At 42.4% G+C, this 27859-nt stretch overlaps 1 protein-coding gene across 1 annotated transcript in view; it reads left to right on the forward strand.

The window, feature by feature from the left end:
- The first annotated feature begins 6572 nt into the window (after nt 1–6572).
- Nucleotides 6573–27859, forward strand: part of LOC135103608 (uncharacterized) — a 99723-nt gene continuing 78436 nt past the window's right edge. Inside the window, exon 1 of the mRNA XM_064010083.1 lies at nt 6573–6668. The gene's annotated coding sequence lies outside the window, so the exon portion shown is untranslated. The remainder of the gene's footprint in view (nt 6669–27859) is intronic.

Genomic DNA, 27859 nt, shown 5'->3' on the forward strand with positions numbered 1-27859 from the left:
TATAAGTGTAGCAGAGGGCAGACAGACAGACAGAGAGGGTGGGGTCTGAGAGTAATGAAAGTGAGATAATTTAGCAAGAGGCTAAACAAACAGTATATACTCGCCTTGCGTCAATACCAGTTGTTGAAATACAGGACCTTATAATGAGTATGCAAGACCCATTGTGTTCATCCTAATCACAAGCTGATATCTGAGAGCAGTGATAGTGAGACTATCCAGAAACAGGTTAGATAAACAAAGTAGGTACTTATTTGTCTCGCCTCCATACTGAATGTTTCTATACAATATCCAGACAATGAGTATATAACATCTGTGGTGATCATACTCATCCAAGCTGATATTTGAAAGCAATGATACTGAAGTTAGGCAGAGAGAAGCTAAATAAACAAAGCAGGTAGTTACTCATCTTGCCTCAATACCAACTGCTTGCAATACAAGGTCTAAACAGCGAGTGTAAGACTTGTTGTGCTCATCTTCATCCCTAGCTGATATTTGTGACGTCTGAAAGCAATGAAAGTTAAATTATCGAGGAGAGGCCTAAATAAACAAGATAGGTATTTATTCATCTTGGCTCACTATCAAATGCTTCTAAACATTTAAACAGTGAATATATAACACCTGCTGTGACCACCTTTGTCCAAAGCTGACATATGTGACATCCTCCAGGAATGCCGACAAATAAATTTCCATACGAAATATACTGGATGTGTGATAATGCATCCTTCAGACTCTTAATAAATAAGAAACCCGTTTTAATACATGGAAGTTACAGTTATCATGAGAAAACTATTATTCCTGCAAATAATGATGTGGAAAGGAGAGTTAAATTATGTTTCTAGTTAACGTCAATGTGTTAAGTTTGCTATATCGCCTTTCTCTTTATCTAAATTGAATTCTTACTACTGTTCTTGCTGACAAAAAAAAAAAATTACATACTATTCCTATGTCTATATTTTCGTTCATAGTACATCATCCATTTACCATTTTTCTAATTTCCCTATCCTCACTCTTTTCTTTTTCCTGCACGTATTCCTTGTTTTGTTCATTACCTTTTGTCTTCTACTTCTCTACCTTACTTTATAGTCCATGGAATAATCAGATTTCTAGTTTCTGTCTCAAGTGCTCGCTAACTAGCCGCGGTCTCTGCTTATCCAATCACCAGTTTATAGAAATTACTCTCACTAGTTACCACTTATCAGTCATCAGTCAACAATTTCAACAATCACCAGTCCAGAAATTTATCAGTCACCAATACCTCCACTTACCAGTCATCAGTTACCAGTCACTAGTCTCCAGTATACTTGCCAACAGCTATAGTTACCGAATTACTAATATCTGTACACACACCTTGCATTATTTAGTACCTTTTAATTTCAACACAGTACTCACTAACTTTAAACAATCTACTTATTTTATGCTTAAGTATTTCAGTATCTAAAATAATCCATTCCACATCTTGTCCTGGTTTTTACTCTCGGCTCTTACAAACTCCATCTACATGCTTTATCATATTTCGCTCATTCATCTTCTTTACTTTGATTTCAGCACTTACATCACAAATATCTATCTATCTTGCAATCCATCTTGTTACTCCACCACCTGCACTGCCTCAGGTCAACACCAGTCAGTAACGAGCACCATGCCAATAAAACACTGAGTAAGAAAAACCTTGCGTGGAAATGAAGTGTATGACGATTATTGCACGACTATTCATGAACATTTACATGATAGGCAGCACTAATACCAAGCCCTAAAAAGACGCTGCTCAACTCCAATAAGCAGCATCTCCCCGCCTCCTGCAGATAACTAAGTGTGTTGGCTCTGATGACAGTCATATATATCCCCCATCACAATGGTTACTGAGATTCAGAGCCCTGCCAAGCACGAACGCTTTTTTTTTTTTTTTTTTTTTGGCGCAATGACATGCTTGAGAAGACACGTTTATCTTATTTTATTATAATGTGGTGTGTGTGTGTGTGTGTGTGCGTGTGTGTGTGTGTGTGTGTGTGTGTGTGTGTGTGTGTGTGTGTGTGTGTGCCTAAAATATTATCTCAGAAGTCTACTTTTGTTGATTTTTTTTTTTTTTTTTAATGAAACCCCTATCTCTCTCTCTCTCTCTCTCTCTCTCTCTCTCTCTCTCTCTCTCTCTCTCTCTCTCTCTGTTTATGTTCTACTTTTCGTCGCTCTTTTTATTTTCTTTTATTATTTTCTACACACACCTCATCGCCACCAAATATGAACGAGTATAATCTCACAAATGTATAACCAACAAAATATACAAACTGCCCTTTAACCACCAATACCACCACCATCACCAATACCACCACCACCACCACAACCGTATACAGCCTTTCCTTCCCTTTCCTTTCCTTCCTTTCCCTTCCGTATCTCTGGCCACCATTACAATGCCTCCCAGACGCCAGGCGCTTCACACAACAACAGCGGACGGGAAGAAATACGTACGCTCCAGCCTTGCCTTGCCGAGCCGTGCCGTGCTTAGCCGAGGGACGTGCATCACTTATGACAGGTTCCTTACTACCTCCACCTCCACCTCCACCACTTTCTCCACCTCGAGGCTCTGAGCTGCCCAACATGCATACCAAACCGCAGCTGCTCCACCTCTTCGTCCTCCTCCTTCTTCTGTTCCACTCTCTCCCTGATGACTTAATGCACGCGGGAAGCACTCGAGAGAACCGTGTGCTTGGAATCAGTGAGAGAGAGGGAGAGAGAGAGGGGGGGTGGAGAAGAGAGATTCAAGCATGAAAGTCAATCTTCATACGTGTTCGACCTTTTTATGTCGTGACCAGAACATGTTTAATATAAGTCCAGACGTGAAGGAAAGGAGTAGCGGTGGTGGTGTTGCCGCCGTGAGCCAGGTAAAGTGATCGGCGCGGCCTTCAGGTGCGCCGGCCGCCAGGTAGGGAATTTTATAATGATGGAGTTATGTCAAAGAAGCAAGGACAGGAAATGTAAGGCTACTGGGAAGGAGTGAAACATAGGAAGTGGTGCAGTAGTCAGTCCATCATCTCTCTCTCTCTCTCTCTCTCTCTCTCTCGTAAAATCGTCGTCAGAAATAGAACATCTCACATTCACTACGACTCATCAGAAGACATTGTTTAGACCCTGCAGGTGTTCTCTTTGTTACCGATCTAGTGAGGGAAGCCTAACAGTGACACAGAAAGGAGAAATCCACTTACCTCCGAAATTAAGATGATCATAATACTTAGATATCTTGCTTGTGAGAAAAGCTACCGAGAAAATGCAATTGTGTATTAGTGATGACCTTGGGGATCGTCGAGAGAGCCTTCCTTGCCACCAAACCATTCGAACACTGTGTTTGTATTGAGATGTTCCTACGGGATCACATTTACCGTATTTCAAAAATTGAATTACTATCTTACCCACTGTGTCTCTTCTCCCAATACATGAAAACGAAAGATATATTTATAGAAGCTATAAATTAGCAGTAAACGGCAGCTTTTGCTTCGTCTTTTAGTATCTGAAATCAAGTAAGCGCTACATATAACAGACGGTTATGACTGACGGTTTCGCTCAAGTCATAACTTACGACACACCACTTAGGATAGATGTTATAAGTTATGATACGCATCTGCCATAGCCGTGACGCCCCAGGTCCTTTGATGAGTTAAGGATCTATCAGTTGCCGGGCTTTGCAAGGAGAGTTAGCAGATCAGAGGGCGTTAGATCGAGGGCAAACATCAAACTTAATAGGAGTAGACGTGAAGACCGCGACTGTACCACATAAGAGAGGTGAGGTGTTCAATAGTCGGCAGTTCGTACAACAGGTGATAATGTGGCTGTAGATGAAAGATAAAGGACAGTTGGAAATGGAAGCAAGGTTGGGTATCTGCTGCAGTTGACTAGTGAGAGAGAGAGGTGTGGCATACCGTGGTTGCTAATGTCTGCAGGGGCGCGGCACTTCCGTAAGGCAAGGTAAAACGAATGCACCGTACAATGATTGTGAAGGAGTTGGCGCACGACACACCGTCACTGCTGCACCCGCGGGTCGCACCCAGCACGCGCGGCGCGCTGCCGCAGGGGAGACAACTTCCCGGTGGGGACGAAATGACCATCCAGTCTGGATTACGTCAGGAAACGCTGCGGCTTTCGAGATTGTGCCGTGAAACATAAATTATTAGGTCTACGTTCACAGGGCTTCTCTGCTCAAGGAAACCCGGATGTGGGCGTCGGTGAGTGAAGTATTAAGGTGACGCTATGGTTTATGGCGCCACACCACGGCATGGAGAGGCGGTATGCATTAAGGTCTGCAGTAAGGGGAGGGGGAGTTCTTCAATACTATTCGCGTCCTTATGAGTATACACCTTCACTGATGCACCCCATACCTGTACACATGCATGCAAACTTACATACATTCTTGTAGATGCATGAAAACAGACAGACAGACAGACAGACAGACAGACACAGACATATAAATACCCTTTCAAAAATATATATTTTCTTTTTCCAGGAACACTTCAGGCTCCTACCTAATTAATACTATTTAACGTGCAGCAACCTTGTGCTAGGGTGGTGCGTTAACACATGTAGTAATGTCCAAATCCAGGGATAACAGCAAACACTGCGTAAAATATCTCCCAGTATAATAACAAGACTGCCAAGTACAGAGTAAACCTTTATGGCCCAGAGGCCTGCCGCTGACTGCGAGGCGCGTGTGACGAGGAGTCACACGGAGTGATCGAAAAAACAAAAGGGGAACGAGAGGCGTCATACATACAAATTAAATACATAAATTATATGATAATGGCAATAATGATAACAACAGCTTCGTCCGCCGCCGACAACCTTTCATCAGTTCTTGTCCCTTCTCTTCAGCCTCCCCCCCTTTCCTGTGAATCATTTAACTGCCTCACACACCAACCTCTGGGCTCCTCCCCGTCCCTGCGTGAGGTGAAGGAAAGTGACACATTGATGGCCACACCAGACACACCATTATCAAGCGAGGGTGTCTGGCGAGCAGCTGTCTGTCTGTCTGTCTGTCTGTGAGCGGAACTGACCACGTGACGGTTGCACTTTCCCACCGCCTTGACTAGACTTCCCGTGTGTCTTATGTCACTTGACTCAGGGACGACACACACACACACACACACACACACACACATAATAAGTAAATATGCAAGTAATTGTTAATTAATCACTATATCAATCATCTACACTTAATTGCAAGCCACCAATAGTAAAAATGAGATGAATTAAAACATCATTCACTATAAGCAATTCTGATCCACGAGGCGAAAATTCCCTTCCGATGAAACTATTTCTTAAAAGTCATCCTACACCCTTAAAGATAACAATGAACTGGTACATGAACTCCCGCAGAAAGGTAATGAAAAGAAAGCATAAACTCAGAAATTCTTACACACACACACACACACACACACACATGCACACACACACACACACCCACTTTAACTGTGTAACAACGCTACAGTACAATAGAGAATAAATTTTGCTCAATTCGCGAGGAAATGTGTGTGTGTGTGTGTGTGTGTGTGTGTGTGTGGATGGGTGTTTCGCCATTGAACATGTACCTTCACTCCCCGAGAGAGAGAGAGAGAGAGAGAGAGAGAGAGAGAGAGAGAGAGAGAGAGAGAGAGAGAGAAAAATCTTGAAGAGGAATTAGCCCTTTCATCTTCATAAGGTCATCAGGTTATTTTCTTTTGTTTCCCCTCCTCGTCCTCCTCCTCCTCGTCCTCCTCTTCAATCACTAGTAACAAGACCAAATTAACAAAACAGCGCCCTTTCATTATTTCCATCAAACAATACACCCTAAAGAAGAACAACAGGCTATCTAGATCAACAGACAATATTTCTTCTCAACATCATTCTTTCCACCAACGAATAATTGGGAAAAAACTCTTAGAAAAGGGAGGAAGACTTTAATTGCATCCGAGGAAATCGAGCGGTCACGTGACATCATCTGGGGAGGGATGCCACTTAGCGCTTTCTCTGCCTCAGAAATATCGTTAGTCTTGTTTGTATATTATGTTCGTTGCGTGTTGTGTTTAGATAAGAGAGAGAGAGAGAGAGAGAGAGAGAGAGAGAGAGAGAGAGAGAGAGAGAGAGAGAGAGAGAGAGAGATAACACTGGTCAGGCAATGTTTTGAATCTCAGATGACTTCTCTACCAATCCGTAAACAACCACGGTATATCTTACTACGTCATAACTAATTATGTAACTGGGATTATTTACACATCACTACTTACTGAGGGTTCGTGGAGGCGCTGAGGGTGAGGCAGTAACACACAAAATAGACAAATAAAGAAGGAGACAGAAGAGTATTACGTGACACCACTTCTCTTCCGCCAGGGCAGACTGAAAATGGCGGTAGACACAATGTTTGTCTCCCTCTCTTTATATATATACACTTGAGAAAACTAAATAATGTACGTGTACGTGTTTACCGCCTGGAATCTGCATTCTTAATTAGCTTATATTTTTCAAGTTGTGATCAGGATCCGTCAAAATTACTGCAAACGTGGCTAATGAAAAGATACCAAGAAGATTTACACCCGCGGTCACTCACCGTGGCACTGTCTGGCATCACCAAAACAACACCGCTGCCGCCTCCTCTGCCCTGCTTCATATCGCCTCCTCAACACGTTCTCCTGGCGACACACTTCTCCGAGGTAAGATTCCTGTGATGTGCTGCTGTTATGTCCTTTCTGGTTATGGCAGGAGCAGAGTGGTTGTATTTAAGATGAAATATGGATATCTCTGTTGGACTGAATGCAGAACAGGTAATGGGGTCACACACACACACACACACACACACACACACACACCACGGTAGGTAGTAGTACATTACTTTAGATTGTGTGCATGGGATTATAGTGATTAAGTGGTGGAGTGTCTGAATCAATACTCATTTCACTTTGTCACTAAAATTCTTAGAGGGTGAATGGCTGGCGGCGAGCAGTCCACCATTCCCCACTGGAATTAAGGTTAGGATCCCATGCCACGTTGGGTGGAATTAGACATAGGACTCGGCGTCACGTAGCTTGGGTATCACATTGAGGATTCGGTGCCGTGTAGCCAAGGATTTATGCATGGTCTGTCTTCTCATAAGAAAATAATACGTTAAATACTTCCGTGACTCTAAACATGATGCCTGTTACCTCCATGAATTGCCTGAGGGTGACACGTGGCCCATCACAGCCATGGCCGCGAGTTCCAGTCCCAAAGTCACAATGCAGGCTGGGCTCATCATTTGCTTTGAGCCAAAATGTAGTGCCTGATGGAATCATAATGTATTCCTTTGTATTACCTTAGTCTTGGCGACAACAGGTGTCTGTAATGGAATGCTCCGATCCTCTGCGGAAAGCCCTGAAATCTTAAATATTATGTTTCAACATGATAGCGGATCTTTTAGCCGTGTGAAAATTATTGAATTTTTGGCAAGCTGTTTGAAAGCAGCAGTTGCTTTATAGTAACGAATGAGGATACTAAGTTTTGTTCTATAATTACTCTTGTCAAAAAACAAAACAAATAAAACAGTTCATCACACTTCTCTTCACCTCACATCAAAGAGAAGCCTCAACCTGCACCGTGGCACATGTCTACCGCCTCCCACCACAGCTGTGAGTCACCGCGACGCTGAATCGCAAGCTGAGTACACCGGCATCAGTCATTTTCGAGTTGTCAGTCTGGTAATCGATTAAGATTCAATAACTGTTTCTTTCTTATGTTTGCTGCATTAAAGGAGAGAATTAGAAAGGTCTTCGGGGTCAGCTCTCCCCGCACAGTTGCCTCGAAGGAGAAGCAGATAGACTTCGAGGGGATGTTGCGACTGGCCACCGAGCACCAAGAGGAGCTGGCCCACGCCTGCCTGCTGGCGCGGCCCTCGGCGAGCTGCACCCGCTGCCACCTGGCGGCGGTGATCCAGACGGACCTTCACAATGTTGATGCGGGTAAGCTGACCACCCAGCAGAGGCAGGAGCTCCTGCACCTCGCCTTTGCGCACCGCGATCGGTTGGTCCACACGTGCGGGGACGCCAAGCAAAAGGAGTGCGCGCTGTGTACGCTAGACGGGCTGGAAAGTTGCCAGGGCTGCCCCCACACAACCCTGGCTGATCTGCTGGCGAGGTGGGAGCAGCAATGCTCACCTGAGGGATGTGCTGATCGCAGGCATCTGATTGTCGTTGATCACCACTCTCATCACCTCTTTTCCCTGCTTTCCATCGTCAGCCTGTGGAAGGGAATTACGCCCGCCATGGCCACATTTTATGCCTCGGCCACAAGGATCTTCTCGCTCCCAATCCTAAGACTTCACACACTACCTGCAAAGAATCCACACCCGCTCGTCGCACAGTACCCGATGCTGGCTTCTAGACGCACGTCACCCGCCATCAGAGTAGCCGCTCCCACTCTGGCCTCGCGCCCCATCCCACTCACCCTGAACTCCAAATACCGAACAATGATAATCTCTCTTCAAAGCCCTCCGCCTAAGTCCCTGCGGAAGCAGGGCCGCATCGTTCTATCAGAGACGCTCCTCCGACAAGCAGAGAGGGCGCGTCACGAGGTCTCGCACACGTGTGACCCGCCCCTTCAGGACCCCACGTGTATCGCTTGCCTGCTTGCTCGCCTCGCCTCCCTGCTGGGACTCCCTTGACTCTGCTCTTTTCGTGACCTTGCCTCCCCCTGTCTTCCCCGTCAGCAGGCATCCCTCGTGACCCCTCCCTCCCCTCCCCTCACAGTCCTGATCCTCTAAGCGCCCAAGGAAGGCAAGGGAGCCAAGCCAGGGAGCCTAACGCACGACCTTGCCAGGAGTGAACCCTTTTTTTTCCCGGTGACCTTTTCGTGACATGACCCTCCGCCTTCTTCGCTTTTTCTCTCTTATTCCTTACTGTTTCTTTCCTTCTTACTATTCTTAGCAAAAAGCAAGAGCAAAGCCTGATCTTTCCCATGCATTTTCATCCTCCTCTTCATTATTTTTCAATTTTTTTTCTTCTTCTTCTCCCTCTAGCCTTGCCAGCCTGTTTATCTATTCCATTCAGAATGTATCAATGCAGTATATACATAAATTCCAGTACGTTCCTTTCCTTCGTGACAAGAAATAGCGATAGATGTGAAGGTTATTACACATTAAATCCTGACATTTTGTGTATCCTTCAAGTGTGTGTGTGTGTGTGTGTGTGTGTGTGTGTGTGTGTGTGTGTGTGTGTGTGTGTGTGTGTGTGTGTGTGTGTCAAAACAGACAGCGAGGTGCGTAAGGCTGAAAAAAGATTGACGGCCATATATGATTCTACACATACACACACACACACACACACACACACACACACACACACACACACACACACACACACACACACACACACACACACATACACGCACACACTCACACACAGATGGGGGAGGGAAGCAAGTAGGCATTTAAAAGATAATACCTATCTTTAAAATAAAACGCGAAAGTAATTTTTTTTCTCTCTCTTTTCTAAACTGAAGCATTCCAGCGATATTTCTCCTCTTCCCTCTCCCTTCCTTCATGCCTCCATCCCTCCCACTCCACCACCCAACGTCCACGCGCCACATGCCCTCGTCACCACAATGTACGTCCTCAAGGTAATGTCGTGACCCTTACAAGTTCACACCCTGACCTATACCAACAACTTATAAACATTATTCCGTCATTTGTACCTCGCTCGCCCGCTCCACCTCTCCTCGCCGTCCCTCTCCCACTCCATCTATCCACTTCACCACTCCATCCTATGACCCATCCACGCACTCCGTCCTTCTTTTGCGTTATTTGAAAGCAATCATATTTTCAAAGTCATATTCCTTTTGTGTTATTTCCTTCTTGTTTTTATCTTGTCTCTCGTTAATTTTTGGTTTAATAGTTTTATTCTTCTTTTTCGTGCAGCGGCGTATAATTTTTTGTTTGTTTTTGTTTTTGTTTTTTTTGGTGTTTTCAAGTTAGTCAATCAATCAATCAATCATTCAGTCAACTCAGCGGCACTGCATCATAAGCCCATTCGCTCCACACCCACCAAACACCCACACACTTCATAATTCTTTTCTCCATCGCGCAACCTTGATCATACCACTCACAAACCCACACTTAACAACTTCCCCTTCTCACACACACACACACACACACACACACACACACTAATTTCTCTGTATTACCCACATCCTAACATACATAAACAAGTACATCCACTCACGCACACACTGTACCTGAACCGACTCTCTTTTCACACACTTTGGCTTGTACTAAACTCTTTGGACTCTCATTAGGACTATTTCAGTTTAGTTTTCACGTAGGGTTTTTTTTTTTTTTTGTTATTGATTATTGATTAGCTACCAGTTTGATCACGAAAACAATTTTGAAAATCCCTAGAACTTCCAACAGATAATGTGAAAAATAATTATTACTATTTCTTTCGTTGATGATGCAGAATTCTTATTTTCAGTTATCAGTATAATCACAAAATCACTCACTGTAAATTCCACTACACCCTGTTGAAAATAGTCGAAATAAAACACTGAAAACATCGAGAATATTCATGTTCACCTCACACCAACCTCTTCTCTCTAAGTTATATTCCATGATGCTTTCCGAAGCAGTCCCCGCCACATAATCATTTCCTATTGACATTATTTTGAGAAAGAAACTCCACAAAATAAAGTCTCGTCTCTGCCACATCACGAAGGAAGTCTTGCATACTAATTCTCGTTTATGTTCAAGCTACTTTGCGAAAGGAAATCCCCGAGACTAACTGTAATACGAAACACCAATAATGTGTTCAAGTGTGGTGATGATCTCATGTCTGCAGAGAGAGAGAGAGAGAGAGAGAGAGAGAGAGAGAAATGCGTCGTACCCTTTCGACCTTATACGTAACTTAAGAGCTCCATTACTCCCTCTCTCTCTCTCTCTCTCTCTCTCTCTCTCTCTTTAGAAACACCCATTAGCGGCGCCAGTTTCACCTCCGGGCGCCCATTATTACCTTCACGTGGCGGAGGCGCGGTGAAGTAATACCAGGCGGGATGCAACGGGAGGCCAGAGGGTGATAGGGCTTGGCTGGGTCTTGTGCCTGTAATCAGGAACACTTGGCTCTCTCACCACGACTATTTTCAAAGGCCACAAAGAGGATCAGGCGGGTTCTCAAGAGTATTTCTCCCGTTAAAAATGTAGAAAACGTTAATCTGTCACTAGTACCGTAAAAACACCCTTAAAAACACGTGTAACTTCAACTGCAGCCTTTTCAAATTAGTGGAGATGCGGCGCAGAAGTGTTTCAGAATGTGGTCTTTGGGTGTGCGGGAGGAACACAAGGAGGAAGAGATAGGCAGTCATTAAGGATGTATGATGGTGCGCCAGTGTCTTCTGTGTTGTTATTCTTGTTGTGGTTATTAGTTGTAGAAGAGGAAGGAGTAGTAGTAGTAGTAGTAGTATTAGTAGTAGTAGTAGTAGTAGTAGTAGTAGTAGTAGCAGTAGTTGCAGCAGTAGTAGTAGTAGTAGTAGTATTCTCTTTCTCATACTTATCATCTTCAATGTCGTCATCATCATCATCATCATCATCATCATCATCATCATCGCCACCACCACCTCCTGCTCTTACTCTTCCTCCATCTTCTCCTCCACCTCCGCCTCCTCCTCTTCCTCCTCCATCTACAGTAGGTATTGCGTTGAAGGCATCTCTCTATATAGTGAACCCAATGTCCCCCTTTTGTATGTGTGTGTGTGTGTGTGTGTGTGTGTGTGTGTGTGTGTGTGAAATTGTTAGCGTGAAGTCTTATTTTTCTTTCTGTTTATTTATTTACTTGTATTTTTTTGTCCTGGTGTTAAAATGTCAGTGTGCTGACAGACAGGTTAGGTTAGGTTAGGTTAGGTTAAGTGGTTGGTGGTTGGCGGGTGGTGGGCAGTGGGTGATAGGCGGTGGGTGGATGGTGGAGCGGTGTGGATAGTGGATGATAAGCGATGGATACATAGAGTGGGCAGCGGGTGGGTGGTGGACGACAGGTGGAGGGGAGGATGGTAGGTGGTGGGCGGTGGGTCGGCATACTCGCAGGTGGGCGCCAGCTGTCCACACACACACACACACACACACACACACACACACACACACACACACACACACACACACACAGAGTTGTCGTTGTTGTTGTTGGGTGATCGCTGTCAGCGGTGACCGTCACTGTCCTCTGTTGTGGTTTTCTTTTTTTTTTTTTTTCTTGATGTGCGTATGCGTGTATGTAAGTATGTATGTTGTCATTTTTTTCATGACTTATATAAATCTATATTCTTTATTTTTATTCATGCTTTATCTATTTTACTAGAAATATTGTGTTTAATGTTCAGCTAGTATTGTATAATTTAGTCTGCGTTCTTGTGGTTAAACTATCAATGGGTGTATGTATATATGTAAGTACGTACGTACGTACGTATATATATATATATATATATATATATATATATATATATATATATATATATATATATATATATATATATATATATATATATATATATATATATATATATATATATATATATATATATATATATATATATATATATATATATATATATATATATATATATATATATATATATATATATATATATATATATATATATATATATATATATATATATATATATATATATATATATATATATATATATATATATATAACAAAACTACAATAAATAAAAAGGCCCACTGAGGTGCCGGTCCTCGAACACAGTTAAAAGAGGTCGTCAAAAATTAAAGGATAAGTGTCTTGAGACCTCCCTCTTGAAAGAGTTAAGTCATAGGAAGATGGAAATACAGAGACAGGAAGGGATTTCCAGAGTTTACCAGAGAAAGGGAAGAATAACTGAGAATACTTGTTAATTCTTGCATGGGAGAGGTAGACAGAACAGGAATGAGAGAAAGAAGAAAGTCTTGTGCAGCGAGGCCGCGGAAGGAGGGGAGGTATGCAGTTAGCTAGATCAGAAGAGCAGTTGGCATGAAAATTGCAGTAGAAGATAGCGAGAGATGCAACATTGCAGCGATGAGAAAGAGGCTGAAGACAGTCAGTTACAGTCAGTTAGAGGAGAGGAGTTGATAAGACGAAAAGCTTTTGATTCCATCCTGTCTAAAAGCGCAGTATGAGTAGAACCCCCCCATACATGTAAAGCATACTCCATACATGAGCAGATAATGCTCCTGTAAAGAGTTAGCAGCTGGAAACTGACGGAAACGACTCAGAACACCTAATTTCATAGAAGCTGTTTTAGCTAGAGATGAGGTGTGAAGTTTCCAGTTTAGATTATAAGTAAAGGACAGTGTAGAAGAGGGAGACAGTTGTGTCACTGAAGAAGAGGGGATAGTTGTTTTGGAAGGTTGTGTCGAGTTGATAGATGGAGGAACTGAGTTTTTGAGGCAATGAACAATACTAAGTTTGCTCTGCCCCAATCAGAAATTTTAGAGAGATCTGAAGTCGGGCTTTCTGTTGCTTCCCCTGTGTGAACTGTGTGTGTGTGTGTGTGTGTGTGTGTGTGTGTGTGTGTGTGTGTGTGTGTGTGTGTGTGTGTGTGTATCGGTAGGAAGAAAGGAATCTAAGTTTCAGCGTGTGAATAATCAGGACTGATTTTTAGAGGCTATTTTAATGACATGGAGTTGAGATATAAACACCGTCAGATACAAACACTTCGCCACAGCGTCTTTCACAGCACTTGTCATTTGTAATGCATCGTAATAAACAAATAAACCAGTCTGCCTGTTAATGGGTAACTTTCAATGCTTGAATATGAAATAATGTGTTATCATTTTTATAGATTATAGTAAGGGTTCCTTGTATTTTTAACATGAAAACCCCTACCTGAAAGTCCCTGATGTGGCGCGGCGTAACTAATCCTCGTGCAGAAGGCGAGGCAGGAACACTCTTCCTTTGGTGACGCTTTGCCGTGTTTGCCTCGTGGCTCCTGACCCGGACACGGCGCACACTGCAAGCAGGTCCGGCGCTTGGCCCTTCTGGAAAAGCATTCTTACTTTTGCATAATTTCTTGCCACAGTTTGACAAGAAAAGACGTTCACTAGTTTTTTTAGACTAGATAATTAAATTAGCTCCCTGGTGAGAATGTGCTAAATAGAACATGACTATGCTGCGGTGAAGGGGCTTAACAAGATAAGAACATAAGGGAAAATGGAAGAAACCATTAGGCCTACACGTGGCAGTTCATGAATAAAAACTTACATACTTACATACCTATATCCACATATCAGCCCCATCCATAAATTTCTGTGATCTTGTAAAGTTCTCTATTGAGGTTCGCGTGTTCCAGCAATCGGATGAGCCACACTAGTCAGGCCCAGTAGAAAGAATCAGACCAAGCGCACTCTTCTTCCTCACTCGCACAAAAACTTTCGCGGGCGGCAAGAAGACGACGCTAAACGAGAACTTAATTGCGGCTGACGGAGTGTTTAGGCCGCGCTGCCGAGCCAGGAGGCGGAGATTGAGGGGTGTGAGGTGGCAGGGGACGGCGAGGTCGTGGCCTGAGGGAACCGCAACACACTGTGGGGCCGCGGACCCCTCCATCACCCGCCGCGACGTCAGGTGTTTCTCGTTATGGGAGGAAGATGCGAGATGTCAACGTGAGATAGCGATGCCTCCCACGGGTGCCTCCCACGGGTGCGAGGGGCTTCAGGGGCTCCAGGTGGCCGTGGTTGCTTCCCCACCAGGCCTCTTGAGTCTTGCAACAGCGCAGGGAGTGGCGGGAGAGAGCCAGGGCGGGGTAGGGAAGAAAGGAGGGAGGGACGGCAGGCGGCAGTGATTGGTAGTTTAAATTAGACTCCATCCCGCCGCGGCCTCAGGAGAATTAAGATCCCGCTGACACGACTCTTAATCCGGCTATTCACATACGAGCTTCCTGTTGCGAGAGAGAGAGAGAGAGAGAGAGAGAGAGAGAGAGAGAGAGAGAGAGAGAGAGAGAGAGAGAGAGAGAGAGATAATGGATTGATAAGAAAATAACATTTGCTTTCTACTCCCTGCGGTGCCCTTTCTCACTCCCTTCCCCACCCCCCCTCTCTCTCTCTCTCTCTCTCTCTCTCTCTCTCTCTCTCTCTCTCTCTACTACTGCAGTGCTCGGGTGGGGAACAAAGTGTCGCATTGTCTGCTTGTGTGAGGCATAAAAGGAACAAGCTTATTTATCTCCTTATTGTCTCCCCCTAAAGGTTTCTCATGTTCGAATTGACTGGCTTCTCTTTCACTCTTCTACCTTTCCTCCCGTCTCATCGTCAGTCGTTCGGTTGACGCTTCAAAGACATAAGTATAGGCAGTTCAGTTCCCTTTCTCTCCCTCTCTCTCTCTCTCTCTCTCTCTCTCTCTCTCTCTCTCTCTTTCCTCCTTTGCTCTGAGGAAATACTGGGAGTGGTGCAGCAAAGGGTGTGACTTTACTGCTTGTTTATTGGTCTGTTTATCTTTATTATTGTCATTGTTTATTTGCTGTGTTTATTTTATTCGTATGATGTATTCTAGGTGTCGTATTGTTTGGTGCACTTGGCTTTTTCAGTGAGAATTTACGAAGGTCTTGTTATCGTGTCAAGTTAGTGAGAAGCAGTGTATGTGGCCTGATAGCTGGATGGATGGCTAGATATACAGATAGCCATTTGGAGAGATATACATGTGTGCATTCGTAGATGACAGAGATGTAAACAAAGATAAAGAGATGTGTAGATAGATCTTTATATATATTTTCATATGCATTTCAATATATTCTTTAGCCTTCCAACTAACTATTGGTACTATTATACCACGTCACCGGGATAAACACACACACACACACACACACACACACGCAGATCCCTTTCCTTGTAGAGAGCAGCTTTTCTTTCCTATTAATTTACACAGATAGACACAGAACCAGACACTCCCGCCTCCCCTCCTTCATCACCGCTCGAAAAAAAGGCATAGAAAGGGACACCAACCTGTTTACAAATTATCACACATTTTTTTTTTTTTTTTGTCTTTCTTTGTTCTTTTTTTTTTTCTATTGTTTTTACTTCCACATTGTCCAGATCTTGTTTATGGTTCCACTGTCTTCTGCTTACACGACAGCCTCTCTCTCTCTCTCTCTCTCTCTCTCTCTCTCTCTCTCTCTCTCTCTCTCTCTCTCTCTCTCTCTCTCTCTCTCTCTCTCTCTCTCTCTCTCTCTTTTTTTTTTCTCTCCTCTGCTCTTCTCCTCTTTTCTATTTTCTCTCCTCTCTTTTCTCTTTTTCCTCTCCTCTTTTCTCTCCTCTCTTTTCCTCTCTTCTCCTCTCTTCTCCTCTCCTCTCCTCTCCTCTTTCTGTCTCTGTCTCCTCTTTTTCTCTGTCTCTGTCTCTTCTTTCTCTTTGTTTCTGTCTCTTTTTCTCTCTCTCTGTCTCCTCTTTCTCTCTGTCTCTGTCTCCTCTTTCTCTCTGTCTTTATCTCCTTTCTCTGTCTCTGTCTCTCCGTCTCCTCTCTCTATCTCCTCTCTCTGTTTGTCTCCTCTTTCTGTCTCCTTTTTCTCTTTGTCGCTGTTTCTCTGTCTCTGTCTCAATCTCTCTCTCTCTCTCTCTCTCTCTCTCTCTCTCTCTCTCTCTCTCTCTCTCTCTCTCTCTCTCTCTTGGCTCAGGTCGTGGAGAGTGAAAGTGGAGAGGAGAGTGGCTGGCTGGTGGCCGGTCACACACACACACACACACACACACACACACACACACACACACACACACACACACACACACACACACACACACCACCTCGTTGCAACACTTCTGACGTTAGTGAAGTTACATGTTTGTTTCATATTGAGAGACGCGGGAACTCTTCTTCACCTTGTGCTGGCGAGAGCAGAAGATAGAATAATGATGATGCTTGTGCTGATAATAACACTATAGACTCTTAGCATTAACCCTTTGACTGCACCTGGTACACCTTTCCCTTATTACTAATCACTCTGAGACATCTTTACTTGTTCTACAGCCACATCCAATCCTTAAGCTGGGAAGAAATTGCAAAATGTATTCTTTTTCATCGCTGACTTTCTTGTAGCTGCTTATAAAGACTTCATGCATTGCTTCTGTGGCTGCTAATTGTTTCGTGTCACAGTGAAAGGATTAAACAACTCCTTCCCTGTAGAACGCTGCGTGGGAAATAGTGAAAGCACTTCTTGTAGATTGTGAGCGAAAGGGAAAAGATGGTGATGATACTCCAACCCTTGCGTTTCTTGTAATAAATTCAGTAAAGAAGAGAGAGAGAGAGAGAGAGAGAGAGAGAGAGAGAGAGAGAGAGAGAGAGAGAGAGAGAGAGAGAGAGAGAGAGAGAGAGAGAGAGAGAGAGAGAGAGAGAGAGAGAGAGAGAGAGAGAGAGAGAGAGAGAGAGAGTTAATTATACGTGCTAATCATAGTTAACCCTTTCACTGCTACACTTTTTTTCTCAACCACTTGTGACTTTTAGAGATTCACTTTTATAACAGTTTCTTGAAAACGAAATAAGCCTCCTATTTATTTATTTATTTATTTATTTATTTATTTATTTATTTATTTATTTTATGTTATTTATTTTATGTATTTATTTTTTTTATTTTTTTGCCGTGTGTCGATGCAAAGTTTTTTTTTTTTTTTTACCGTCCTCTGAAAGTAACAAAAAAGTCTATAGCAGTTAAAAAAAAAAAAGATCCACAATATATTCGATTAAATTACAATAGGCCTACTAACTAAAAAAAAAAAAAAAAATACTAACGTTAATCAATACTAGTAATAAAAATGGTAAAGAAACGAGTCAGCCAAGACAGACAGACTGCAATGGTTTGGGGAACGCAACTTGAACTTAACCTTAAATCCATCTGTTTATCATGGAAAGACACGTGGGTTCTCATTCAGCTTCTGTAGGCAATACTAGATAAAGGGCAGAGGAATAAGGAATGAGATATAGGTGATAATGAAGCGCAGTCATAAGTCTTGGGCGCTAAAACTCTGACCTCAATCTTTGTGTTTGCTTATCTCTTCCTCTCACCATTCTAGTATCTAATTATTATGCAATTTATTTATTTTTTTTTCTCTCTCTTTAGATGACTGGGGGAAAAAGAATTACTTAACATTTGTAAGAGAAGCTGCAAGAAACCAGTAGGTCTACACGTGGCAGTTTGTGTGTAAAAGAATTCGTACCTACCAACACTCACCTGTCATTCCGATCCATAAATTTATCTAGACGATCCATAAATTTATCTAGACTGAAAGCTTTCTGTTGGCTCAGCACAAGCAATCTGATTACTTAGTTTGTTTTTTTTTATTATTTATTTATTTATTTTATTTTTTATTTATCTATTTTATTTTATTTTTTTTTTACTGAAATTCACTACTCTGTGAATCTATTTCCTCCAATCATCTTTCTGTTTATGGTAGAACTCAGGCGTCTAGGGGATTTAAAGCTTTAAATTCGATCTTAATCTGTCACTTAGCTTCCTCTTTTTTTTTTCTCCCCGTTTTTGTTTTACTTTCTTTCATAGTGCTTGATTTTGTTATCCGTTTTTTGTTTCTATGGTTGCAGACAGAAGTGAAAATATGAGAAGTCAGTGACGATAAAATGCTGTGTCTTGGAAGCTCAAAACTCTACCGTAAACCTTTCACTTCAAGACAGTTTTTGCCAATAAATTTTTTCTCATCATCACTTACAACATTTTTAGGCACCATTTTACTGCAATCTTGTGAATAGTACTGTAACCTAGAAAACATAAATGTAACCTTCTTTTTTTCGTGTGTCATGCAATTTTTTACATTGGTCCGAATGTTAGCAAAGACAACCACAATAGTGAAAGGGTCAGCCCGTGTCCTTGCCTCCTTCTCCTCCTCTCTCTCTCTAGCAGTGTTTGCATCTATTATCTTTGCTTCCCTCTCCTCCTCTCGCCGCAGCAGTGTTAGCAGCCAATACCGGTTTCCTTTGTGCCCAAGTGCCAATATAACCCAAATGTCTTGTTCCATGCAGGGTCAAAATTCTCGGTAACCCAGTCTAAATCTCGCGCCGGCAGGTAAACACGAAAATATCAGGGTCCCCCGCTCGCGCCATAAACAGAAAACGAATATTACTGTGTTGTAGGGAGACCGCGCGGCGTTGATATTTCGCCACAACAAATGATACTGTATTTTCTCGTGGCAGGTTCTCGCGGGTCATATGTGATGATATTTACTAGAGGAACTTTTACAGAGTGACGTGTTCCAAGAGTTCACCTGCTGGAATATTATTAAGGTGACTTGGTGTATATTTATTCGTCCATACATCACGTCACACCCTCCCTTTCCTTTCCCTGCCCTCGTGTCGCTTACGTTTTCTTTAGCGGCGAAAAGAGACGAATAGACAGTTGCATATGAACAAGGGTCGGGACGTACGTGCAGCCACAACCAGAGAACCGGTCCGTCTACCTCCTACATATGCTACAATGGGACACCAAATTAGGAAGGTGTGTCCTCAAAAAAATATATATATTCCATTCCTTACTTTTCTTTTCATTCCGTGGTCGCGTGTTACCTTCACGTGTTGCGTCACTGTCTTGTATTGTGTCCATCTTTCACCTTCATCGTTATTTTCTTCCTATTCCTTTTCCTCCTTTATTTTGTTGGTCTTTCTCCTTCTCCTTTTGCTTTTCGTCTTACTTTTCTTTTGTGTCCTTTCCTTCATCATTCTCGTGTTTTTTTTATTTTTCTCACCTCATATATTTGTCTCCTTCATTGCTATATGGTATTGCATCATTCTCTTCTCTTTCACCTCTTCTTTTACTTCGTGAATTATTTTTCCTATTATTTTTTTCCTTCCTTGTGTTAGTCATATCTTTACTACTTTCTTAAATCACCACATGATATTGTACCCTTCTCTTTTTTCTTTATCGTCTGCTTCCTCTTCCTTTTTCGCTTTTCTCCTCTTCTCTCAACTTCATCGTACTTTTTTTTTCCTTTTTCTGTTCTTTATATCTTTCTTATGTCATGTTACTTCTATAAATTACATCATGGTTTTGTGTTACCTTTCTCTTGCTCCTCCTCCTCCTCCTCCTCCTCCTCCTCCTCCTCCTCCTCCTCCTCCTCCTCCTCTTCCTCCTCCTCCTCCTCCTCCTCCTTGATACCTGACCACTTTCCTGCATTAAGGGGTCAGAGGTGAGGAAGAAAAGGAATTGTTCACCAAGTCAGCTTAGCACCCAAAAAGTCACCAACCTCAGTGACCCAGGTGAAGGCGTCGCGGGGTCTGGTGGCCATGTAGGAAATGAAGGAGCTGGAGAAGAAAGGAGGGGAAGATCGGACTGAAAGAATGAGGGTGGGAAACGAAAAGGGTAGGAGAGGCACAGTGGAATGAAGTGAGAATAGAAAGAGAGGATGAAGGAAGGACAGTCTATAGAAATGAAAGGATGGGAGAAGGAAAGAGAAAAAGAAGGAATGAGAAGATAAAGAATACTGTGTACTGATACAGGAATATATAGCCAAAGGAAGTGGAAAAAGAACTAAACTTAGGAAAGAAGAAAAGAATGAGACCAATCATCATCATCATCATCATCTTTTTTTGACTGTTCGTGTGTCTGAAGCAAAAGATTTCCTCTCCCAAAGAATTATAAAAAAAAAAAAAAAACGGAAACAAACAAAACGCAGAGGAAACCGGAGAGGGAAAAAAGTGACAGTGAATCGAACACAGGAGACGGGAAAAGGCAAGCAGGTAACCAAGTAGCCAGTCACGGTAAGGTGGAAGGAAGGCGGACACGGAAAGAGGATTTGATGGCGTATGTTGAGGAAACCCGTAGTGGTGAGGGAGGAAGTAAAGGAAAGAACATAACAGCACGCGAAGCAGGAAATTAAACAGTGACGATGCGGTATTTAGGAGTGAAAGATTACGGTTTTGTGTTTGTTTTTAACCGATTACGAAACTGCCTGCCGTAAGATGTTTGTCTGTTTGTTTGTTTGGTTGGTTGGTTGTGTGTTTGGAGTGTTTTTTCTTTGTTTTTTTTTTCTTTTTTTCGTTTTCTTGTGTGTGTGTGTGTGTGTGTGTGTGTGTGTGTGTGTGTGTGTGTGTGTGTGTGTGTGTGTGTTTGAATGCATAGAAAACAATACTCAAATTAATGGAATATGAATAAATTAATAGCCAAACACGTAAAAAAAAAGCTAGAAATGAAAAAAGTTAAAATGTAAAAAAAAAGTGGAGAAGGGAGGAAGAAGGAAGAGAGGATGGACAAATGAACCAACAAACAAACAAACACACACACACACACACACACACACACACACACACACACACACACATCTGACATGAAGAGCGACAAGAAAGTCAAAGTCTTCCTCTCACTGCTCATCTTATCTCATCTCCGTCTGTCCCCGAGAGCGTCTTGGCGCGTTGACAGACAGGAACACACACACACACACACACACACACACCTGTTTTCATAATATTTCACATCACATGACTTTTTTCACTGTTTTCATTTATATTTTACGCAGTGTTGTGGTCTTTTCTGTGTGTAAAGGAATGACATTTATTATTATTACCGCTATGTGGAGGTTATATACAAAATTCTCTTATTCGTTTAACTGCAGGATTTCTTTTTTTACCGCCAAATAGATAGATGATTGATTTAAGTGGTTAATTTATCAGCCACAGTAATACAAAGAATAAAAATATAAGAAAATAAAGTAAGGTGCAAAAAGCCATCAGGACTACACGCGGCAGTAATCTCCGTCTATACATGGCAGTCACTTCAGTAAAACGTTAAACACTTTATTATGTTTGTCTTTACAAGGAGAATATATGAACGGGATGTCGATACGTAGACAAACAGCACATTATTAATACTAAATTCTCTAGGCTTTTTGTCCTTGTAAAAACATAAAATACTTCCATTATACAGGAACAAAAATCACAAACACAGGCTTCAAATCAATACAAGATACACGTACACTGTCCTACACATTCACATTCACCCTCACCACACACGGACATCCATTCTCTCCCATCACCACCACCACCACCACCACCACCACCACTACTACATACACAGCCCACACTTCTGCTTCTCCTTCGTATTTTCAAGCACTCTTTCTTACCTTGAGCCAACAGGACCCTTGGTGGAGGCTGACCTGATTAAGTCCGGGTCTGCTGCCTCTCCTCCGTCACGATCGTCTTTTTTTTTTTTTTTTCTTCTTCTTTTTACGTTTTTTTTTTTTTAGTACTTGTCAATTGCACACACACACACACACACACACATACACACACACACATACACACACACACAGAGAGAGAGAGAGAGAGAGAGAGAGAGAGAGAGAGAGAGAGAGAGAGAGAGAGAGAGAAAGGTATACATTGTCGTGGCGAGTGAGTGGGTCAGTGCATTTCTCTCTCTCTCTCTCTCTCTCTCTCTCTCTCTCTCTCTCTCTCTCTCTCTCTCTCCTCTCTTCTCTCTCTCTCTCTCTCTACGTTAATATACAGCACCTACATCGTCCATTAACTCATCCTTTGACTCGCTTAAAAAGGCTACTTAGTTTATTGCCTGCGAGTGATTACGAGCACTTAGGTTGTCTTTTATTTATTGCTTCCTAGACGAGTTCCAGCGTTGAGAAGATTATAAGCTCTTTCTTTTTTTTTCTCTCTCTCTTACAGTCTTCTTTCTCTTTTATTCATTTGTAAAGGACGAGAGTTGGTTTCCTGTTGAGTTTCGATGCACAGGTGACCGGCGGTGTTCGTTAATTAGGGTTAACATATATAAGATTCCTCCCGCTCATCAAGGTGTGAGTCTCCATTCATATTCAGCTTATTAATGAGACAGGTGAAGGTAATTGAGATTTTCAGGTGTGTTGATTAATTGCAGGTTTTTTTTTTTTTTTTTTTTTTTTTTAGGGGTATATGTTATCAGGTTGTGTAAGAGTCATGTTTTTTTTTTTTATCTTTTTTTCTCTTTATTTATTATCCACCGTTTGTATGTCATGTGATTCTTTGTTGTCTGTTCTTATTACTTGTCTGGTTTTGTTATTGTTAATTCTAGTTATCATTATTTTTTTTTTGTATAATATGTTTAATTTACTCTGTTTTTCACCATTTCTTATTTTGTTCGTCATCATACATTCTTATTGTATAACGTATTTTATAATGGTAAGTTCATTCCTTTAGTTATATTAAGACCATCACTTTTTTTGGGGGGGAGGGATTATTTCATTACCTATCTATTTTTCACCATTTTTATATTCTTCATTTTTATACGTTCTCATTACTTATCGCTTTTTTTTTTTTTGTCGTTGGTATCAGTTACCTAATTTTCTGTAAGCTGTTAAGGTTTCTAGCTAGCTGTTCCATATTATCTATCCCAATTCTTTTTTATTATTATCAAATGCATTTATATAATTTTCCCATAAGCTATCGAGACTTCAAACTAACTAACTTTCACATACATAAAAAACCTCACTTTTCTATTTATTATTTTTTTTCGGAGACCACTCAGGAGAGAGAACATACGTGTGTGTGTGTGTGTGTGTGTGTGTGTGTGTGTGTATGTGTGTTGAATAATGGCCCGTGCATGAGTTCACAATCACATCAGCACTGTGACAAATTCTGGCAAAGGAAAGCTTATATTTTTGCCTCATTGTGCCGCCAGACTCTTGATAAGCGCCGCTCACATTTGTATTAATCCCGAGACTGGTTTTGGAGAGAGAGAGAGAGAGAAGAGAGGGAGAGAGGAGAGAGAGGAGAGAGAGAGAGAGGAGAGAGAGAGAGAGAGAGAGAGAGAGAGGGAGTCTGTGTGCTAAAGCCTTAGTGAAAGACAACAGTGTGTGTGTGTGTGTGTGTGTGTGTGTGTGTGTGTGTGTGTAGTACTGCGCACACACACTTGCCCCAAATATCCCGCGCTGGGAAAAGAGGAGTAAACATAGATAGAGAAATAGGTTGAAGGTAAAGAGAGAGAGAGAGAGAGAGAGAGAGAGAGAGAGAGAGAGAGAGAGAGAGAGAGAGAGAGAGAGAGAGAGAGAGACGAACAGGATAAGAAAAAAAATATACATGAGAAAAGAAAGAAAGAAGATAAGGAAATTAATTAGGTAAGGAGGAGAGAGAAAGCGATAAAGAGATAGAAGGAGGATAAAGAAAATAAACATGAAGGAGGAAATATAACTCAGAAAATGGAAAAAATGATTGAGGAAGATAAAAAAGCAGATAAAGAAGGGAGAAAAAGAAAATATCGAATAATGGAGAAAGCTTAAAGATGATAGGAGGGAGAAATGAAACAGAGAGAGAGAGAGAGAGAGAGAGAGAGAGAGAGAGAGAGAGAGAGAGAGAGAGAGAGAGAGAGAGAGAGAGTTGAATAGGAAATAAAGTGTAAAATTATAGTTGAAGTAATGTTGGCAAGGGTGGCGAGGGGCGATGACTTGATAAGGGTTAAACAGACTTTTCACCCCCGCATGCCACACACTTTCCCTCCAGCGGTGTGGGTGTGTGCTGAAAGGTCTTAATGAAGCTCCGTAAGATAATGTCATGTACTCTTAAACACACCAGCGTCCTCATATGGTGGAAATGTGTACTGGTAAAATAGTAGCAAAAACTGTAAATGCATGTGTTTATATCACTACTACTACTACTACTACTACTACTACTACTACTACTACTACTACTTCTATTACTGCTACTGGTACTGCTCCTACTTATGCTGCTGCTGGTACAATAATAATAGTAACAATAATGAAACACTAAAATGAGTTCCTTTGAAATGACGCAAAAACATCATTCTCCTCAGTTTGCGTGTATGTGTGTGTGTGTGTGTGTGTGTGTGTGTGTGTGTGTGTGTGTGTGTGTGTGTGTGTGTGTGTCAGTGCGCATGAGCGTCCGTCCTGGCACAAGGAAAAAAAAAAGAAAGTGAAAAAAAACCGGATTATGGTGAAGAAATCATTATATACTCGTATATATAAAAAATAAAAAAAAAACACTAAAATTTTTTCCTCCTTTCAATAAACCGGCGAGGTGAAGGTGGAGCCTGGGAGAGAGCCAAGGCGAGCCAAGGTAAGCCAAGGCAGGCCAATCCAATTGAGCCGCGGCGTGTGCTTCCTTCCTCTCTCCGGCAGGCCACGCAGGTCAGAGGGCGGGGGTCAACCTGGCCACGCCCTGCCACCTGACTCCACCCACGCTGCGATATAAATAAGAAAGAACAGGAGGGTGTGCAGTGCCATCTTTAGACTGCCTGGCATGTGTCTCTTTGTGTGTGCTTAGCTGTATGTGTGTTTGTAAGCAGATATGACAAAAATGTTAAAAATTATCGACTGTATCAAAAGGAAGACAACATTTTTTTCTTCATAAAGCATTAAAGCCAAAATGATTACCCTTCCTCCCACCTTGAGTCAGTTACCACGTCACCTCGGTCACCCGTCACCCGTGGGTCTCAGGTGTTATGTAAACAAAATTCTCAACCGCACGTGGACGCCTATGGACTTGTAAACCGTTTCGTTGGGGGGGCGAGTAATACTTTCTCTTTCCCCTTCCTCTCTCTCTCTCTCTCTCCTCTCTCTCTCTCTCTCTCCTCTCTCTCTCTCTCTCTCTCTCTCTCTCTCTCTCTCTCACTGTTTATCTATCTATCTATATCTATTTGCTTCTCTACCTATCTATCAATCTGTCTATCTATCTGTCTACCTCAGTCTGTCTATCTGTCTGTCTATCTGTCTGTCTGTCTGTCTATCTGTCCGTCCGTCCGTCCGTCCGTCCGTCCGTTCGTCTGTCCGTCTGTCTGTCTGTTTGTCTGTCTGTGTGTCTGTCTGTCTGTCTATCTGTCTTTCTGTCTTTTTATCTATATCTATCTATTAATCCATCTCTCTCTCTCTCTCTCTCCTCTCTCTCTCCTCTCTCTCTCTCTCTCTCTCTCTCTCCTCTCTCTCTCTCTCTCTCTCTGCTTTGTGCTGGACTCTTTTCTCTCCCTGTATCGGCCTTTCGTCACGGCGCTGTGTACCTGCCATTACCTCCCGAGGGTTGGCTGGTGCCGCGCCATCCCCGCCTCCCCCTCTGCCTCAACGGTCTTTACTTTTCTCCGACACCTTTTTTTTTTCCGGTATATTTTTCATGACATTTAGTTCAGTGAGATTTATGAGTGAAAAAAAATGTTATCAGGAAATCGTGAGGGTCAGTCAAGTGGATTGTGACACTGTGGGTTTGAGTTCCGTTGTATGTTTGTGTGTTTCGTTTCCTTGTATTCATTGTCTTCTGGAATGGTACTCGGTTGCTCTCTCATCAAGTCTTTTTTTTTTTTTTTTTATGTAGGAGGGAAACTTGCCAAGGGCAACAAAAATCCAATAATAAAAAAAAATCTCAATGAGATGCCAGTCCCAGAAAAGAGTCCAAAGCGGTAGTTAAAAATTGAAGGATGTCTTGAAACTTCCCTCGTGAAGGAATTCAAGTCATAGGAAGGTGAAAATACAGAAGCAGGCAGGGAGTTCCAGAGTTTACCAGAGAAAGGGATGAATGAATGAGAATACTGGTTAACTCTTGTGTTAGAGAAGTGGACAGAAAAGGGGTGAGAGAAAGAAGAGTCTTGAGCAGCGAGGGCCGCAGGAGGAGGGGAGGCATGCAGTTACCAAGATCAGAAGAGCAGTTAGCATGAAAATAGCGGTAGAAGGCAGCTAGAGATGCAACATTGTGGCGATGAGAGAGAGAGGCTGAAGACAGTCAGTTAGAGGAGAGGAGCTGATGAGACGAAAAGCTTTTGATTCCACCCTGTCTAGAAGTGCGGTATGAGTGGAACCCCCGCCAGACATGTGAAGCATTCTCTATACATGGACGGATAAGGCTACTGTACAGAGTTAGCAGCTATGGGGAGTGAGAAAACTGGCGGAGACGTCTCAGAATGCCTAACTTCATAGAAGCTGTTTTAGCTAGAGATGAGATGTGAAGTTTCCAGTTCAGATTATGAGTAAAGGACAGACCAAGGATGTTCAGTGTAGAAGAGGGGGACAGTTGAGTGTCATTGAAGAAGAGGGGATAGTTGTCTGGAAGGTTGTGTCGAGTTGATAGATGGAGGAATTGAGTTTTTGACGCATTGAACAATACCAAGTTTGCTCTGCCCCAATCAGAAATTTTAGAAAGATCAGAAGTCAGGCGTTCTGGGCTTCCTGCGTGAAGTGTTTACTTCCTGAAAGGTTGGACATCTATGAAAAGGCGTGGAAAAGTGCAGGGTAGTATCATCAGCGCAGGAGTGGATAGGACAAGAAGTTTGGTTTAGAAGGTCATTGATGAATAATAAGAAGAGAGTGGGTTACAGGACAGAACCCTGAGGAACACCACCGTTAATAGATTTAGGAGAACAGTGACCGTCTACCACAGCAGCAATAGAACGGTCAGAAAGGAAACTTGAGATGAATTTACAGAGAGAAGGATAGAAGCCGTAGGAGGGTAGTTTGGAAATCAAAGCTTTGTGCCAGACTCTATCAAAAGCTTTTGATATATCCAAGGCAACAGCAAAGGTTTCACCAAAATATCTAATATTAAAGTTATACTTGGCGCTGGTCAGACCTCATCTAGACTACGCTGTGCAGTTCTGGTCCCCACATTACAGGAAAGATATAGGTCTATTAGAATCAGTACAGAGGAGAATGACTAAAAGGATACAGGGGATGAGGAGTATTCCTTACGAAGCGAGGTTGAAGCGGTTAAATTTACATTCTCTAGAGAGACGTAGGTTAAGAGGGGACCTGATAGAGGTCTTTAAGTGGTATAAGGGTTATAACAAGGGAGAAGCAAAATTCTTAGGATCAGCAACCAGGGTAGAACAAGAAATAACGGGTTCAAGCTTGAAAAATTTAGGTTTAGGAAGGAGATAGGAAAAAATTGGTTCTCGAATAGAGTGGTAGATGAGTGGAACGGACTCAGTAATCATGTAGTTAGTG

Source organism: Scylla paramamosain, chromosome 9, assembly GCF_035594125.1.
Source record: "Scylla paramamosain isolate STU-SP2022 chromosome 9, ASM3559412v1, whole genome shotgun sequence".
Lineage (NCBI taxonomy): Eukaryota > Metazoa > Arthropoda > Malacostraca > Decapoda > Portunidae > Scylla > Scylla paramamosain.